This window comes from Pterocles gutturalis, unplaced genomic scaffold, assembly GCF_000699245.1.
Source record: "Pterocles gutturalis isolate BGI_N339 unplaced genomic scaffold, ASM69924v1 scaffold31980, whole genome shotgun sequence".
NCBI lineage: Eukaryota > Metazoa > Chordata > Aves > Pterocliformes > Pteroclidae > Pterocles > Pterocles gutturalis.
In genome coordinates, this window is record NW_010141849.1 from 15209 (window position 1) to 25846 (window position 10638).

Genomic DNA, 10638 nt, shown 5'->3' on the forward strand with positions numbered 1-10638 from the left:
CCGGGGTGTCGGGGATGTCACCGGGGCTGCTCAGCATCCCGGGGTGTTGGGGATGTCACTGGGGCCGCTCAGCACCCCGGGGTGTCGGGGATATCACCGGGGCAGCAGCATCTCAGCTGGGAGCTGGGCACATGGCCAGGGGTGGAGGTGGTGGGTTTATGGCGATATTGCAGGGACGTGCCCGTCGGAGCTGCACTCACACCAGTCCCACAAACTGGTGAAGGTCATGGCTCGTTGTAAAACACAAATTGGGCACAACCCAACACACATGTTAGCTGTCACGGATCTCTTTCCTGCTTTGTCCCATCTGCTATGATACTTCCCTTTAAATGGATTTCTGGTGGCTGGCTCAATATTTGCCCGCTCTCAGAAACTAGTGGGAGAAGCTGTTGCCAACATTGCTGGAGGATGAACAAACACATCCCTGGGGTGTAACTGCGAAAGTCCCAAAGCTTCTCAGGTGTAAATACGGGATGGAGACTCAGCTCCAAGTGCCCCATCCTGCACCAAGCCAGGCGTCCCATCCACCCAGCTCATGCCCCGGCGGCACCATAATTACAGCCCTGGAGAGCCTGTCCTCTCGCTGAAAACTGCCTTCAGCCTCAGTTATGACTTGGCTGATGGGCACCCCTGAGATCAAACCGCCTTCTCCGTCCCTCCTCTGCTTTGATGAAGCCTAAATTGGCTCATTATCGTTATTGAAACCCAAATTGAGAGGCACAGCCTTGCCTTCCCTTTCATTTCCCAGTTACACCTGGCTTCTTAAAACCCTCACAACAGCTGCGAGAGATTTTTCATCTACTGGAAACCCCCAGAATGTGACTAGGAGGCCAAATGAGATTCCTTTGGGATGGGCAGAAAATCCGGTGAGTAGGAGCTTGGTTTGTATTTCCTAAGTAGAGGTGCTCCTGCAGAGCAGGAGGGCAGTTTCTGGGGTCAAAGGAAGTGTTTTTGGTGCAGTTCCACCCACTGCTGCTGGGTATGTGTCCTCCTTTGGGAGGGGTAATTTATACAGAGAGACTTTGGTCCTGGGTGCAGATTTGGTGGGAAAACCCCTTCGTTGGCATCTCCGGGGCACATCCTGGCGCTCGCAGCCGGAGAGGAGCTGCCCTGCTGGAAGGTGATGCCAGCAGCCCCAGGATTGGCCCCTCCATCCCCCTGCTCACAGAGAATCCGGGAAAAGCATCGGCTCTTAAAACCACCGGGCTCAAAAGGCGGGGGTTTGTGGAGAGAGGGGAAATCGGTTCATCCAGCGAGTTTATTCCTTATGATGGTGCTTATCTAGAAGCTACCGGTCTCCGAGGTGGCAAAACCCTTTTCTGGGTCCCCGTCATCGCACCTGTGCTCACGGGCTTCTCCCCGGCAGCCAAGTGGGGTTGAGCTCGCCTTTCGGGGCTCTGGGGGGTGGCTCTCAGAAGCAGTGGGAGCCAAGGCTCTCAGCAAAGCACATTTGTCTGGTTCCGTGTCCCACAGTGAACACCAAGCACAATGGATTTCCAAGAGCGTAAAAGTTTAAATGTATTTACCCTGAGTGGGAAAAGCCAAAGGCACCGAGGGTCTTGGAGGAGAGGTTCAAGCAGCACGTCACTGCGGGTGGCGGTGGCAAGGAGGGTAGGAAACAGCCTCGGGTTTGGCATTGCTGGCTCCGAAGGCTTTGCTGGGTTTCACTGTTTCCAGGGAGTTCAGGCAGAAGGGGGATGTGGAAAGCACGTCATGGGATGTTCCAACAGGAAGGTGAAGAGCTGGCCACGCCGTTTGGATTTCTGGGAGAGATTGGCTGGTGACAGGGATCTTGGGCAAAGCAAAGTATGAGCAAAACTTCTCCAAACTCAGTAATGATTGCTTGAGAGAGAGGATTGCAGCAGCAAGGGTCACTGCGATGCAGAACAGAGGCATGGGGGGAGAACGGCCCCTTCTGGTGTCGTCCCGGGAGCTCTGTCCGAGGCTCTGCAGTGGCTGTAGCGGTGCCGTGACTCTGCAGTGGCTGCAGCGGTGTCATTGCCTTGTTGTTGTTGTCAAGTTTGATGCCAACAATCTACTCAAGAGATTGATCCAATGAGTCAGATGTTAGCCTGAAGTGAGGCTATCTGCGAAACCCAAGGACGGGCCACGCCAGGTTGCCCGGGATCAGCCCGAGCGCTCCTCAGCAGGTCAGGGGCGTCTCCGTCGGGAGGGGCAACCAGCTGATTAGATGAGGCCGTTCGTTCCACTTCTTCGCTGGGTACATGTGAGCACACTGACCAAAAAAAACCCCAAACAAAACCATTTTCCTGACATTACATCAAGTTTCCTTTGTCACTTCTACCACTTCCAGACCATCCTGCCATACACTGGGACCTCGTGGTGTGTCATTATTGACTGAAGGGCAGGAGTGGTCTGCCTGAAAAAAACAAAACTCGGCAAGTAGTGCTGGATGCTGCTATTTCATCAGTGTTTGCTTTTGGAGGTCAGCAGTTACTTTTTTTCATCAGTTGTTTTACAAGGTAGAAAAGAGATCATAAATTCCCAAGGGATGTATAGGAGCAAACTGTCCGGCTTTGGCAGGACTGAGGGAACCCAGGTTTTTCCCCACAATAACTGCGGTGGTTTTACAGCCTGCTGGAAGCAAGCCACGCACGCCTTGCCAAGGCAGAGCTCTGCCTCCTGCCACTCCAGGAACGTCACCATCAACTCTGGGTGTACGACACCCTGTGTGTGTCACACACAGGTACAGTCACGGGGAGTCCCGCCAGAGCCCCTGCCCAAAGAGCCCACGGTCGGAAGGACAGGGCAGGGTACCCGGTGGCTGCGGGGAGTCCCCTGAAGCTGTTTCCAGCTTCCAGGAGTGGGAAATGTCCATGATGAATACACCCCCAGGGTTTTCTTTTCATTTCAATTTGGGACAGGAATAACTAAATGCAGGGAGTTTAACCTCAGCAGGATGAGTGCCTGGACCGACCCTTCCCGGCATCCGATGAGAGCCAGAGGTAGAGTCTGAGCCCTCGGAGGTGGCCAGAGGCAGCTCTTCCCCAGCTCCACCACAGCCGTTTGCAGAGTCTGACAACCATCAGCCTTGCCACAAACACGCACACACAAGAAAGAGAAGCAGCCGCATAACGAGCATCCTTCACCGCGTTCAGACGCCGGGTCCAGGCTGGCTGGTGACATGGACATCTCACAGCTCAGATGCGGGGGACTCGGCTGATGACACGGACATCTCACGGCTCAGGGGTGGGGGACTCGCCAGCCTGCATTTCTCCTTCTGTGCCCAGCACAGGAGGAACTGCTGCTGGTCAGATTCACTGAGCATGAAAAGGCAATGAGAGAAAAAGTCCTCAAATCATCCTTAAGATACTACAAAAAGAGAGATGGAAAGGAGCCGTGGGCACAGTCAAGGGGGGCCCTCACCTGGAATGATGCCGGGAGAAGAGCTTCATCTTTTCCCACCATCACCTCCAGGATCAAAACCTGCCCTTTGCTGTTCTTGAAGGTCACTGGAGATCACACATGACCTATCAGCACCTTTAATGAAAAGCCCAGCTGCTAAAAGCTGGTTTTAAGACTACAAAGAGGTTTTAGACTTCTAATAAAGAGAGAAACAGACCCTTATTTAAAAATTTAAAAAAAAAAAAATCAAGCACCAGAGTTGACAAAAATATCCTTCAGCTCATAAACAATGGAAGCAGTTGAACTTTCACACAGACTGGGATGAGAGGTTTTGCAATATCTAATCCAGAAGAAGGTATTTCATTTCCTCCTAGTTTCAGCAGCTGCTGCAGGTGCTGAAACATTTCTCAGTGGCCAGACGGACCCGATTCAGACAGACTCTGAGCACACGCAGCGGCTGTGTCACAGGAGATGCACATCCATCTTCAACGCAGGGCTTCACTAGCTGCTCCCAGGCAGATTTACCATAAATAAACAGATTTACTGTCTATATACAGGGCTCAGGCATGCAGAGCTGTGGTAGCTGTGTGCAGGACCTCCCTTCCCAGGTGGTGTATCTGCACAGCACCAAGGATGCATTCTGCAATACCTGCAAGCCGAGCTTTCATTAGGATCCCAGCGAATTGCTGCAGCTGGTACCAGTTTTCTCCTGTGGAGACGAGAGCTCTGCCAAGGCTGAGGGGGTTTCTCAGCTCTCCGTCAGCTCGTGCTGGTCAGGCAGCGTCTGCTGGAAGGAAAAAAGGCAATTTTGCAGTGCTGGTACCTGAGCTGCCCTACGGTGGTGCTGGGAAAGGACAGTGCTCGTTTGCTACAAGCCCTTGATCTGCCTTTTCCCCAAGGAACCTGCAGGCGATGGCTGCGCAGGGAGAGAGGCTGGCTGCCTCGGGCGCTTTCGTCCTCCTCTCTGCTCCATCCCTTTCCTCTGCCACCCTCCCACCTCAGCATGAGTCCCGCTCCTTTTAATCTACAACCTCTTGTGATGGACTCGTGCTCAGGGCATCCTCGGTTATTGCTCCTGTGCAGGAGAGCAGGGCTCAGGACACAGGGACCTGTCCCCCCCAGGTCACCGACAGCATGGCCGCAGCAGGTGGCTGCTATAAAATCACAGCAGCACATCAAACTCCCTCAAATCTCTGGCTGAGAGGGGTGAAAGCAGCAGAGCAAATTTTCTTTGAAATGGTCTTGGGATCCAGGTGCCCAGCCCAGGGAGAAAGCAGCTTTTCCCAGGTTTGCTTGCTGCCCCGGGGGCACAAGGGACAGGCTCCTGTTTACCAAGATGTTGTTGCAACAATTTCATCATTCCTTTGTAAAAGCAGCGTGGTTTGCTACGGTTATGCAAAGGACAAAAGCAGGATTCAAGAAGAAAACTTCCAGGCAGGATAAGAACGTAACTTAAGATGCCCAAGAGGAAGTTTCCTGCGTCATTTCCTAAAGCAAAAAAAACAAAAAAAAGGTGTTGGATGAGCGCATTGCGTGGTGTGAGGCCAACACTACGTGCTGGGACCTGGTTACGGGATGTGAATGGAGGTGGAAGGCAGGGCTGAGTTTCGAAGGGGCTTCAAGCCTGGAGGAGGCTGTGACCCCGCAGCACACAGCCTGCCCCACATGCTCCGAAGTCCATCGGGGAAAACCCTGGCAACACAACTAACGGCAAGCAAAGCGAGAACCGGTGGACGTGGAAAAATACTGTTTTCACCTGGGCAAAATCTGTTCTTACTTCATGCTAAATATGGCAAAGTCTGGTCAGAGACAAATTGTTGTTTTCCTCCCAGATTAGTCAGAGAAATACTCATCTTCTTTTTCCCTTTTCCTCATTCCCCACTGCCGTCAGTAAGCGGAATATGCAAAGTGCCTTATCTCTCCTGCCGTTTCCACAAGCGCCGGTAACTCAAGTTAAAAGTTCACCTTAATTTCAGAGCAAAGATAAGAGCTTTGTGTTTCTTCACAGAAAACAGGGAAACAATATTTAATCTTCACGCAAAAGCTGACGAGGACAAGAGTAATGTGGAAGGAGAACTGCTGTTTCATTAATGTTTAATTCTTAATGACTCAAAACATTCTCGTAACAATTGTTATCGGAGAAAAATCTCTTCCTCCACCACTGATTGAGATTTACTACTGCCCACTTGCTCTGACCTACTTCTAGAAAAAAGAAATCACCCCACGATCAGGGAGAGCTGCACAAGGATGAGGAAGAAGACAGAAACCTCCAGGTCCACCTGTCCCGTGCGGGACAAGTGATTGTAAAAGCACAGCCCTCCAAAAGGGTCATTAGTGTTCAGGAATCAAAAATGGGGGTCTCTGAGAAAGAAGGACCCTCAAAATCCACATGGGAGACAGCATGCTACCACACTTTTTAATGAACTTTAATGAAATAGCGTATTTTTACTAGAACAAAGGCTGATCCTGTCGTGCAGTCGGTTCTGCCGCAGGAGCAGCAGCCCCTGTCCCGCTGGAGCTCATCCTTCGCACATGGCAGTCGGTCTGGTCTCCTGTCACAAAGCCAAGAGGAATGGGAGCTGATAGCTGTAGATTTTGTGCTTCATTTTTTGCTTTTTAATGAACTTTAATGAAATAGCGTATTTTTACTAGAACAAAGGCTGATCCTGTCGTGCAGTCGGTTCTGCCGCAGGAGCAGCAGCCCCTGTCCCGCTGGAGCTCATCCTTCGCACATGGCAGTCGGTCTGGTCTCCTGTCACAAAGCCAAGAGGAATGGGAGCTGATAGCTGTAGATTTTGTGCTTCATTTTTCAAGAAAACCCCCATTTTGCTGTGTTTGTGCTCAGAATGCATTAACCGATTCCATGGATGCTCGGAGAGGGTCTGGCATGTCGGAGAGAGGCTGGAGCACGACACACGTGTCGGAGCACTGGCTGTACCACCATATGGAAAATAATTTGGTTTTCTCCCTGTTGCTGCCCTTGCAAATGCATCCACCGCTACTTCTGAGGTCTCATTTTAATCAGCAAGAGGATCCAGACGCCAAAACGGCACAAACTCCCAGCTTTGAGCAAAGCAGAGTCTTGGTGTACTCTGTGCCGCGTCTTGTACCTCAGACTGGTTTGAACAGATTTTAATAGTTCTGGACAGATCTAAACTGATATCTGACCCACTCGCTGGCAGAGAAGGGTGGCAGTATGGCAGCAGGCTCCTTCCTGATAACTGGGAGAAAAATTTGTGCCTTGGGAAATGTTTGCAGGTGTGTATTTCTTGTATACAAACAAAACTGTTCAATGTGACTCACGTACCTGGAAATACACATTATTTTTTTGCTGCTGCTATTTCCTACTTGACTGTAATTTCACAAACAAGCTCATGACTAATTCCTGATGCTGCCTTTGTAGCTGGTCGGACTTTAGGCTCACATCACTTCACGTAAATACAAGTCAGCTTCCTGCTGCTGCATTCCCCTGGAGAGGAAAAATACTTTCAACTGGAACGATCTATAAAATAATCATAAAAACCAAGGTAAGAATCCTGAAAGGTATAGGCTAAAATTTTCCAAATAACTTTAAATAAATTGATGAAAAGTCAGTGGTGTTTAGGTTTGCAAACAAAGTAGAAGGTTTTGAGAATAGTATTTCTCGTTCTCTGGTCAAAACTTCACTTTTTATTGCAGTAATGGAGCAAAACACCTGCCAGCAGGCAGTGCGGGCTCACAATTCTACACAATCCCATTGCCTCCTAGCAGATGGGCTGTGCAGACAGCAAGAGTTTTGTCCTTTCTGTTAGTTATCTTTGAAAATTAGCAGCCTTTCCATAGATATTATCATATCCATACATAAACACAGGGTGTCCGGCCTCACGCTAGAAAGCGAGCAGAGGGACACGTGTCTGGCCCCAAATATGGGTAATCTTCCATTGCGAGCCCATGTCCCCTTCCTTCCCCATGTACCCACTGTCAGCTGCCCGTTCAGGAGCTCTTGTTTAGCAATTGCCAAAGATAAGAGCAGAACATCAAACAGCAGTCTTCCTTTGAGAAACGCAAACACACCCTTTTTGTTTTCCAGAGAACAGCCTTCACCAAAGCTTCCTGGTAATTGCCGTCATCTCTGTCCCGCTCTCTACCCTATTCCCATCAGGGATTAGGTGGCTGTTAGGAAGAGGCACCTGTTCAGTAGATTCAGCGTGCCCCATCTCACAAGTGATGGAAAAATGGGTGCGTTGCCGGCAGCGCCCGTGCCCAGGAGCACTGCAAGGGGCCACCGTCAGCAGCACCTGGACCACAGATCGAGAAACCTCGGCCGGGCAGCACAGGATGGAGCTGTGTTTGGCTCCCAGCCCCCAGAGAGCAGCTGCTTTTAGGAGGGGGCTTTGTTAGGAGCTCGTTTGGTACAGGCTCTACCACACTGCCACCTCCTAAACCACAGTGCTGGAAGCAGAGGGCTGGGTGGGACCGTGCCCCACGCCACCGTGCCGGGCTTGCCACAGGTTCCTTTGGCCCCAGAGCTCCGTCCCCGCCGAGCCCACGTGTTGTCCACCCACGCTGCGGCTTCTCTGCCCGGTCTGGGCACCCTCGGGCAGGCTCAGAGCAGCGGCGGTGCAAGGATGTGCAGGGATGCTCCAGTGTCACACAATCCCAGAGAGGGACACGAGGCTGAATACCAGCACTCATCCGGACCCTCCGCAGAGCACCCACTGGGCTCCTGCCGGGATGTAACAGAAGGGTTTTCCAAGGGAGAGCAGGAAGGAGGCTGCTCTGCACCATGGTCCTTCCTTCAGATGGAATTAATTAGGCTCTGTGCTTGGATTCAATTAGAGACTGTAAAGTGGATTTCCTTGCTCTGATTTGAATCTCAGCAGCTCTCAATTTTTTTCTTGCCCGCTTTGAAACAAGATGATGCTGACCGTGAGAGCCAATGGAGAAAATGAGGAGCACCCTTTCCTAAAGAGCCAGCTCTGCTCTTACAGCCGACCAGAAAAGGGGCAGGAGGAGCAACGCTGAGCACAAATCCCCCTGTAAGCAACAGCTTCTTTTCAGGTTATGAACTTCTTCCTTTTACATAAAAATAAAACATGCTTATATTTTAACTGTCTCTGAAATCACTAACGAGGATGCAAACAGACTGTTAACAGCCGAACAAGGAGATTGCTTTGACTTAGAAACATCTCTGCAACTATTTAATTGCCTGAAGGCCAGGCAATAAAGCACTGCAGGAAATTCCCCGGGTCTCTTATCCAGATACCAGCATAGCTTTTTTCCTGAATTAAAAAAAAAAAAGGTTGAGGTCATCAACAGAACTTAAATATTTATTGGTGGGTAAGGAAAACAAATGTAAAGAATGGCTTTTCCCCTACTTCATCTTCCCTTTGTGTGTGAAATTTAGTTATGTCGTTGTCTACAACTTTAGACAAAGCCATCTCAGTAGATCCTATCAGTTGCTTATGTCTCTTCTCCCTCCCGAATACCAGCGAAGAAATATTCTCATGAAATTGCAAATTAAAAAAATAGAACATTGGTAAATAGGAGGCCCAAAGATGGAGATCCAGATCATCAGCTCAGCACTACAGTACCAGGAAACAGCTCAGCCATTTCCATGCAGGAAAGCACGCTAAGTTTGAAATGTTTTTGAAGGCAAGTCTTTGAAGCATTTATCTAAAATGATGCATTACCTACAAAACATTTTACACCACGCTGTGTTAAATGTATCAGAGGATAACAGCTGAAAAGGAGCAGTATTTCTCCAGCAACTTTCATACAAATTGTGTCTTTGCAGGATGGGCGGCACAACAGCACTTAACATCAGGCAAAGGCTCCAGATGCATTTCAAACAGGCTGTGAAACAGCCTGGAAGGAGCAGGATGTGGAGAAGTACAGGTATTTGTAGGGATGGGAGCTGCTAAGGAGCAAGGTCCCAGGCCACAACTGCCTGAAGGGACAGGAAAAGGGCTGGTGCTGCCTCAGAGGTAAGAGAGGGAAGGAGGGGAGGCCAAAATGTATCCCAGCCAGACAATACAAGGTTTCTTAAGATGGTATTTTGGTCCACCTCCATCCTGGACACACACTTGTTTGCATTAAACAAAATAATTCTATTTTTCACCTGACCTGCAGGACTTGAAAAGGTGAAAAGTGGAAGTGGATACAAAATTCATGTTCTAGAGTGCATTATCGACAGTGTGAGACTTATCCTGTCACCTTGGAACATCTAATGGCTCAACAGTGTCAAGACAAAAAGAAGGAAAAGAGCAAGTATGTGCTGCCCTCCAACTTCTCATCCTCTGACCCCCATCAGGCAGTCAGATTGGCCAAAAGCTTTATCTGCACTTTTAGCAAGGTGCCAAGCCTCAGCTAATTAACCTTTCCAAGGGGTGAGAGACCCAGCTCTGAAGCTGATGCTGTGCTGGACCATCGCCCAGGGTTGATCGGAGCTGGGTCACCAGCCTCACGGAGCCTGTGGCTCACCAGGAGCAAAAAGAAAGCTGCCGAATGCCCACTCGAGACCGAAGAGCTGGGGCAAGGCTGGGGTTCGCCTTCACCCCAGCTGCACCCAGCCGCAGGCGAGGGCTCGCTTCTGCGAGGGACCTGCCCTTGTGTGACACGTGCGCACGCTCACGGAAAGAGGTGAGTAAATCCTTCCTCAATATACTTTTACAAGCATGTGACAGATGTTAACGCACGAAAAAAAATTTGATATGGGCGTGTCCAGCTACAGGTGCACGAGTCGGAATTGAGTTATTCCTTTGTTTGTTCTTTAAATCTCACTGTTGACTCTGTAGCTGTGCTGGAGAAAATCCTGAAGTGCCCTCGGCCACTGCTGGCATGCAGCCGAGCTGCTCCGAGCCACGAGCTCTGCTGTGCACAGTAGATAGATACATACATAGAGATATATAGAGATATATAGAGATAGATAGGTAGATAGACAGATATGTACAGATGTGTGGTGGACAAGAGCCGACAGGAGGCTCACCTCACCACACTGTGTGAAGGAAAACCCACCCAGTTCTCCTCAAACACCAGATTCAAACCCAGAGCCTGCTGCTCTGTGGGCAAAAACCATCAGAAACTCGCGCTTCGGTGTGTGGTGAACGCCCGGGCCGGGCCTCCTCACCCAGACCCGGGAAAAGCCCCGTCCCTCGGGCCAGCAACCGGCCGGGGGAACAAGGAGGCTCCCCCGCACCTCCTCAGGCCGAGGTCGAGACCCAGACCCCGGCCCCGCTCCCGCCTGAGGGCCCGGGGAAAATTCAAATGGCGGCTCCCGCCCCGGCCCGTGGT